Source organism: Babylonia areolata, chromosome 11 (genome assembly GCF_041734735.1).
Source record: "Babylonia areolata isolate BAREFJ2019XMU chromosome 11, ASM4173473v1, whole genome shotgun sequence".
Taxonomy (NCBI): domain Eukaryota; kingdom Metazoa; phylum Mollusca; class Gastropoda; order Neogastropoda; family Buccinidae; genus Babylonia; species Babylonia areolata.
Window position 1 is genome coordinate 23335459 of NC_134886.1, and position 7500 is coordinate 23342958.

General features: G+C 48.3%; 1 protein-coding gene across 1 annotated transcript in view; it reads right to left on the minus strand.

The window, feature by feature from the left end:
* The window catches only part of LOC143287607 (uncharacterized), a 121315-nt gene that overhangs the window by 98853 nt on the left and 14962 nt on the right, over positions 1-7500 (minus strand). The window lies entirely within an intron of this gene.

Consider the following 7500-nt stretch of genomic DNA (forward strand, 5'->3'; position numbering starts at 1 on the left):
TGTGAGATCGATCTCCCGGATTTTGCGGTGTGTGTGTATGGGGGGGGGATGTGTGTGTGTGTGTGTGTGTGTGTGTGTGTGTGTGTGTGAAAGAGAGGGAGAGAGAGAGAGAAAGACGGTGAGAGAGAGAGAGAGAGTGTGTGTATGTGTGTGTGTATGTGTGTGTTTGTGTGTGAGTGCGCATGTACTCACGTGTGTGTGTGTGTTCGTGGTTCTTTGCGTGTGAGAGAGAGAAAGAGAGAGAGACAGACAGACAGAAAGAGAAATAGAGAGAGTGGTTTACGATTTATAGAAGTAGCAGCAACAACAACAATTACAAATAACGAATAACACCAGCTGGTAGCTAATCACACAGTCACCATAGCGGTGCATTGAAGTTTCAGCTCGGTTTACATACATACACCCCGGTCACGGATGCCTTGCATATTCGATCCCAAAAACAGAAACGCGAGCGCCGTTATAATATATGCGTAGATATGACTCACACTGTGTCAGGTGCACTGAGAATATTAATAGACAGAGACGGCAAGTGTCAGTATAACAAAAAAAATTCTTAAAAAGAATATATAAAAAGTTCCGTGGGTCAAAAGGAGGGGTGTTGTAGCGACGTGAGTTTGCGATCTCTGCCTTTCATGTCAAGTCACGTTGCCCAGTTTCAGTTTCAGTTTCAGTTTCTCAAGGAGGCGTCACTGCGTTCGGGCAAATCCATCCATCCCGCTTGGCAGATGACTGACCAGCAGCATAACCCAACGCGCTTAGTCAGGCCTTGAGTGCATGAATATAAAGGAGGAGTTTGTATTATACTCCATGTTTGGTGATACATATACTTACCATGTCAAACTGATGCAAACTAGGCCTATCGGTTTGCTCTGTTTGGCCAAATTTCGCGCGGCTAACAGTGAAAAGACGCCCCTCTTTGCCAGGTCCACTCTTAGCCAATTAAACGCCTCTAAAAGCTATAAGCGCTGAATCATTCCTTTTGTGTACCTATCAGAGTGGATTTCTTCTATAGAATTTTGCCAGAGTGACAACACTCTCGTTGCCATGGGTTCTTTTTCTGCACGCGGGACCTTAGTTTAACGTCTTATTCGAATGACTTGACGCTCAGTTTGATTTGCCAGACAAAACTTGGGAGAAAGGGCGAGAGCGGGATTCGAACCCACACCCACACGGACTCACTGTATTGGCATCTTAACCATCCTGCCACCTTCTTCCTGCCCAGCCGTTCGAAAGTGCGCTGAACACCCATCCGGAAACCGGAAACCTCTCAAAGAGAAACCCAAATAATGCTTCATGGTCAGTGGACATCACGGTAAAAAGACGACACGTCTCGTTCAGTCCGTGTATATCATTACAATGATGATGATGAATATGAATACTTATATAGTGCCTGTCATCAGTCAGATACCAAGCTGTACTAAGCGCTTTACAAACACGGAGTCATTAAATTTTACACAACAGGCTGCCTACCTGGGTAGAGCCGACTGACGGCTGCCATTGGGCGCTCACCATTCGTTTCCTGAGTCATTCAATCAGATTCCAGTCACGCACAAATACAGACATGTAACATTTTACATGTATAACCGTTTTTGTTTATTTACCCAGCCATGTAGGCAGCCATACTCAGTTTTCAGTGGGGTTGGGGGTGTATGCTGGGTATGTTCGTGCTTCCATAACCCACCAAATGCTGGCATGCATTACAGGATCTTTAACGTGCGTATTTGATCTTCTGCATGCGTGTACACATGAAGTGGATTCAGGCACTAGCAGGCCTGTACATATATTGACCAGGGAGATCGGAAAAATCTCCACCCTTTACCCACCAGGCGCCGTCACCGTGATTCGAACCCCAGACCCTCAGATAGAAAGTCTAATGCTATAACCACTGGGCTAAAAATAATCATAATTCATTCCCCACAGGAATTGAGAAACAGAATCCGGAAGAACGTCTCGGAACGATGTTTTCATGGAAATAATTTTGAAATGTCGTTGCCTGATATCATGCAGACAATCAACAGATGCTTGATACTGAAAGGCTGAGAGCAAGGCGCTCGCGCGCACACACACACACAGACACAGACACACACACACACACACACACACACACACACACAGACACACACACACACACACACACACACACACACACACACACACCACAGAACCTCTTCACATTTCAACAGTCATGGACCACAAAACACGTCCACATTGTCCTCAACTGAGCGAGATCTGGTCAGACATTTTGCAAGCTGTTCCCCATGTGGGTGTGTGCCCGCCCAGTGTTACAGTCAAGTCTGGACTGGGTCTGTCCATGCTGAATTATCCAATCACAGCCCACTGCCATCAGTCAACCAACTGATATCCGTCAGTAGAACTGCCAGAGAAAGGTGTTCGTGAATGCTCGGGTCTACTCAAGTCTGGGCACGGAAACAGCAACTGAGTTTTCAGTTTCAGTTTCTCAAGGAGGCGTCACTGCCGTTCGGACAAATTCTTATACTCTGCCCTACATTTACCAGGCAGATAGATGGCTGACAGAGGCACGAACCCAACCCGCTTGTCACGCCTTCAGTCCGTGTATATATATATATATTTGTGTACCTATCAGAATGGATTTCTTCTACAGAATTTTGCCAGAGGACAACACTTTTGTTGCCATGGGTTCTTTTTCAGTGCGACAGGTGCATGCTGCACATTGGACCTCGGTCTATCGTCTCGTCCGAATGACTAGACGCTCAGTTTGATTTTCCGGTCAAAGTTGTGAGAAAAGTGCGAGAGCGGGTTTCGAACCCAGACCCTCACGGACACTGCACTGGCAGATGAGCGTCTTAACCATTCTGCCACCCGTTCAGCAACAGAAGGAACCAACTCTGCTGTGTGTGGCTGGCCTCCAGAACCATGGAAAGACACTGGGGCAAAGGACAGTGGTGACAGCCGAAAGGAAGCCACTAATTCACAGGAGAACTCTAGACCCTGGAGCACACCTGGGGTACCGTTCAGAGACTGGTCCACAAGAGACATGGACATGATTGGCGGTTCTTCCGTTACAGCCCTGCATGCAAGAGGACTTAATGGGAAGGAAGGAAGGGAGTAAGTGATTAAGTAAGTGAGTGGGTGAGTCATTAAGCAAGTAAGTGAGTGAGTGAGTGAGTAACTAATTAAGTGAGTGAGTAAGTGAGTGAGCGAGTAATTAAATAAATAAGTGAGTGAGTGAGTAAGTGAGTGAGTAATTAAATAAGTGAGTGAGTGGGTGAGTGAGCAATAAAGTAAGTGAATAAGTAAGTAAGTGGGTGGGTGAGTCATTAAGTGAGTGAGTAAGTAATTAAGTGAGTGAGTAAGTGAGTGAGTGAGTGAGTGAGTGAGTAATTAAATAAGTGAGTGAGTGAGTGAGTGAGTGAGTGAGTGAGTGAGTGAGTGAGTGAGTGAGAAAGTAAGTGAGTGAGTGAGTAAAGTCTGGATTTTCTTTTTCTTCGTTCGAGGGCTGCGACTTCCACGTTCACTCGTATGCATGAGTGGGCTTTTACGTGCATGACCGTTTTTACCCCCGCCATGTTGGCAGTCATACTCCGTTTTCGGGGGGAGGGGGGTGCATGCCGGGTATGTTCTTATTTCCATAACCTACCGAACGCTGACATGGATAACAATATCTTTAACGTGCGTATTTGATCTTCTGCATTCATACGTATACACACGAAGGGGATTCAGGCACTAGCAGGTCTGCACATCTATTGACCTGGCAGATGGGAAAAAACTCAACCATTTGCCCACCAGGAGCCGTGACTCGAATCCGAACCCGGGACCCTCAGATTGAAAGTCCCAACGCTTGAACCGCTCGGCTGTTGGAATTGAAAAAAAAAAAATCAGAGAGATGGAGATGACTGGATTGAATCTGGCCGTGGGGAACAGCTGTTGGTGTTGCTGATCTTGTTTTAAAAGAATAATAATCCGAAAGACTAACACAGACCATGAATCAACGTCTTATTGGTCCGTATGTATAATGGAGATTCGAACTCGGGGACGCTCGCTTCCTCGCCTATTCAGGTGCAGTTACCACCACTAAGCCATCACCATCGCTGCTCTTCGTTTCTCCCTGCCAGCACCTGCCCCCCCCCCCTCCCCCCTCCCCCCTCCCCCACCCGTTCCTCACCCCCACCCCCCCTCCCACAAGTTGTTGCAGCCTCCAAGTAACGGCTCCTTCATCACTGTCTGAGGGGAGACAAATCAGGCTGGCGGTGTAAGCCCCCCTCCTCCCCCACCCCCCTCTTCGCCCTGTGTCTCCCTCCCTCTCTTCCTTCACCTCCCTCCCTCCTCCTCTTCTCCTGTCCTCCACTGAATGGCGTCATCATCAATTAGAGTTAGCGGAGAGAGCCAGGGTGAACAGATCCCTCGTGGGACAATAGCCCCCATCCGGGATTTCCATGGAGAGAGAGAGAGAGAGAAGGAGAGGGAGAGGAGAGAGAGAGGGGGGAGAGAGAGAGGGGTGGATAAAGGGGGGTGAGGGGAGAGAGAGGGGCGAAGGAGAAGGGTGGAGAGAGAGAGAGAAGGAGGGAGATTGTGAGGGAAAGAAAAAACAGAGTTATAGAGAAAGAAAAAGAGGGAGATAGGGAGACAGAGAGAGAGAGAGAGGAGGGGGGCAGAGAGAGAGGGGGGGAAGAAGAAGGGGGGAGAGTGACAGAGGGGGGTCGGGGGGAGATTGTGAGGTAAAAAGAGACAGAAAGAGAGTTGTAGAGAAGACAGGGAGGGAGAGAGAGAGAGATGGGGGAGAGAGGGAGGGAGAGAGAGATTACAGAAAGAGGGGAAGAGGGAGAAAAAGAGAGGAGAACGAGAGAAGAAGAAGAAGAGAGAGTGAAAATGAGGAGAGAGATAGAGATGGAGACAGATTGGGAGAGACAGGGAGGGAAGGAGAGAGGAAGAGAGAGAGGCAAAGTGAGAGAGAGAGAGAGACAGGAGATGGAGAGAGAGGAGAGAGAGGGAGAGAGAGGGAGGGAAGGAGAAAGAGAGAGGCAAACAGTGAGAAAGAGAGAGAGACAGACGAGAGATGGAGAGAGAGAGGAGAGAGAGAGTGTGTGTGTGTGTGTCTGAGAGAGATAGAGAGGGAGATAGGGAGGGAGAGGGAGGAGAGAGGGGGGCAAAGAGTGAGGGAGAGAGACAAAAGAGAGAGAGAGAGGGAAGGAGAGAGGAAGAGAGAGAGGCAAAGAGTGAGAGAGAGAGGGAGATAGGGAGAAAGAGGGAGGGAAGGAGAGAGAGAGAGGGGGGGGGAAGAGAGAAAGAAGGAGAGAGAGAGGAAGAGACAATCAGAAGATCGATGCATACTTGTGGTAGAGCTTGGTGGACAACTTCTTCCCTCACTGATCGATCGATAATCGATGACATCTTCCTTTCTTTTTCTTTCCCCCAGCCCCACCACTCCCCCCCCCCTCCCAACCCATCACCCCCACAACCACCTCCACCCCCGGATCGACAACCAATAAAATCTCCATTTTCCTTCTCTTTCCCCTTCCTCTACCCCCCACCCCTCCCCCTCCTCTGATCGATAACCAATGAATCTTCGTTTAGCACACTTGTTTCCGATATCCGCCCTCCCCACACCCCTTTCCCCACTTGTTTCCTATATCCTCCCCCCCACTTCCCCCACTTGTTTCCTATATCCGCCCGCCCCCCCTCCTTCACTTGTTTCCTATATCCCCCCACTTGTTTCCTACATCCGCCCCCCCCTTCCTTCACTTGTTTCCTATACCCTCCCCCCACTTCCCCCACTTGTTTCCTATATCCTCCCCCCCACTTCCCCCACTTGTTTCCTATATCCGCCCCCCCCCCCACTTGTTTCCTAACCACCACCACCCACTTCACTCATTGTTTCCTATATCCGCCCCCCCCCCTTCCTTCACTTGTTTCCTATATCCCCCCCTTCCTTCACTTGTTTCCTATATCCCCCCCCCTCCTTCCACCACTTGTTTCCTATATCCCCCCTTCCACCACTTGTTTCCTATATCCCCCCTTCCACCACTTGTTTCCTATATCCTCCCCTTCCACCACTTGTTTCCTATATCCCCCCCTTCCTTCACTTGTTTCCTATATCCCCCCTTCCACCACTTGTTTCCTATATCCGCCCCCTTCCCCGTCACACACGCTTTCCTCACTTCTCCCTCCCCATCCAAAGTCCCCTCTCCTCCCCCCCCCCCGACTCCTACCCACCCCTACCCCCACCCCATCCATCCATGTGATCTGGCTGTATCAGTCTGAGATCCTGTGACCCATGTCAGCGTTCGGAGGGTCATGGAAACAAGAACCTGCAGTCCGCCGAAAACTGCCTGCATGGCAGAATAAATGAATGATTATGGTGTCTGCATGGCTGTGGTCAATAAACTTTACGGTCGTACACGTAAAAAAAAAAAAAATAAAATTAAATTAAAAAAAACGGGACCCTCAACTTGAAAGTCCAACGCTTTTACCACTCAGCTATTTCGCCCGTCGAAAAGGACTAGCACCCAGACTAGCTGTGCAGGCAGTGTCGAGGGAGAGGGCAGAAAAAAATGACCTGGTTTTTGCAGGAAAGGCGCAGCGTCCAGGGCAGTTCTTGAACAAAACGAAACAAGCTCTTCTAGACACAAGTCTCACTCTCTGCCAAAACGCGTCATTCTCTTCACAGTCTCTGCTAAAACGCGTCATTCTGTTGACAGTCTCTGCAAAAAACCAAAAAAAACCGCGTCATTCTGTTGACTGTCTCTGCTAAAACCGCATCATTCTGTTGACTGTCTCTGCTAAAACCGCATCATTCTGTTGACTGTCTCTGCTAAAACCGCATCATTCTGTTGACAGTCTCTGCTAAAACCGCGTCACTCTGTTCCCAGTCTCTGCTAAAACCGCGTTATTCTGTTGACTGTCTCTGCTAAAACCGCATCACTCTGTTCCCAGTCTCTGCTAAAACAGCGTTATTCTGTTGACAGTCTCTGCTAAAAGCGCGTCACTCTGTTCCCAGTCTCTGCCAAAACCGCGTCATTCTGTTCACAATTTCTGCTAAAAACGCACGGTTCCTTTGACAGTCTTCGCTAAAATGCACCTTTGTATGGACAGTCTGTTAAACTAATCGTTCTGTTACAGCAGTCTATTAAAACACACTGTTGTAATTGGCAAAATGCTAGCACGCACTCTTCCTATAAGTCTTCTCTCAAACACACAGTTCTTAATGACAGTCTCTTGTCTAAAACGAACTCTTACAGTCTCTGCTAAAACGTACTCTTCCTTTTTACAGTCTCTGCTTAAATGCACTTTTTCTTTTACAATCTCTGCTAAAACGAACTTTGTATAAACAGTTTCGGCTGAAACGCACTCCTCCATTTTACAGTCTGTACTAAAACGCACCTTGTACTGACAATATGCTAAAACGAGACGTTTCCTTTCACAATAATCATCTGCTAAAATGAACCGTTCTACTTCTAACGGAAGTCTCTGCTGAAACACACTCTTCCTTCAACAGTCTTTGAAGAAAAGAAACACACACAC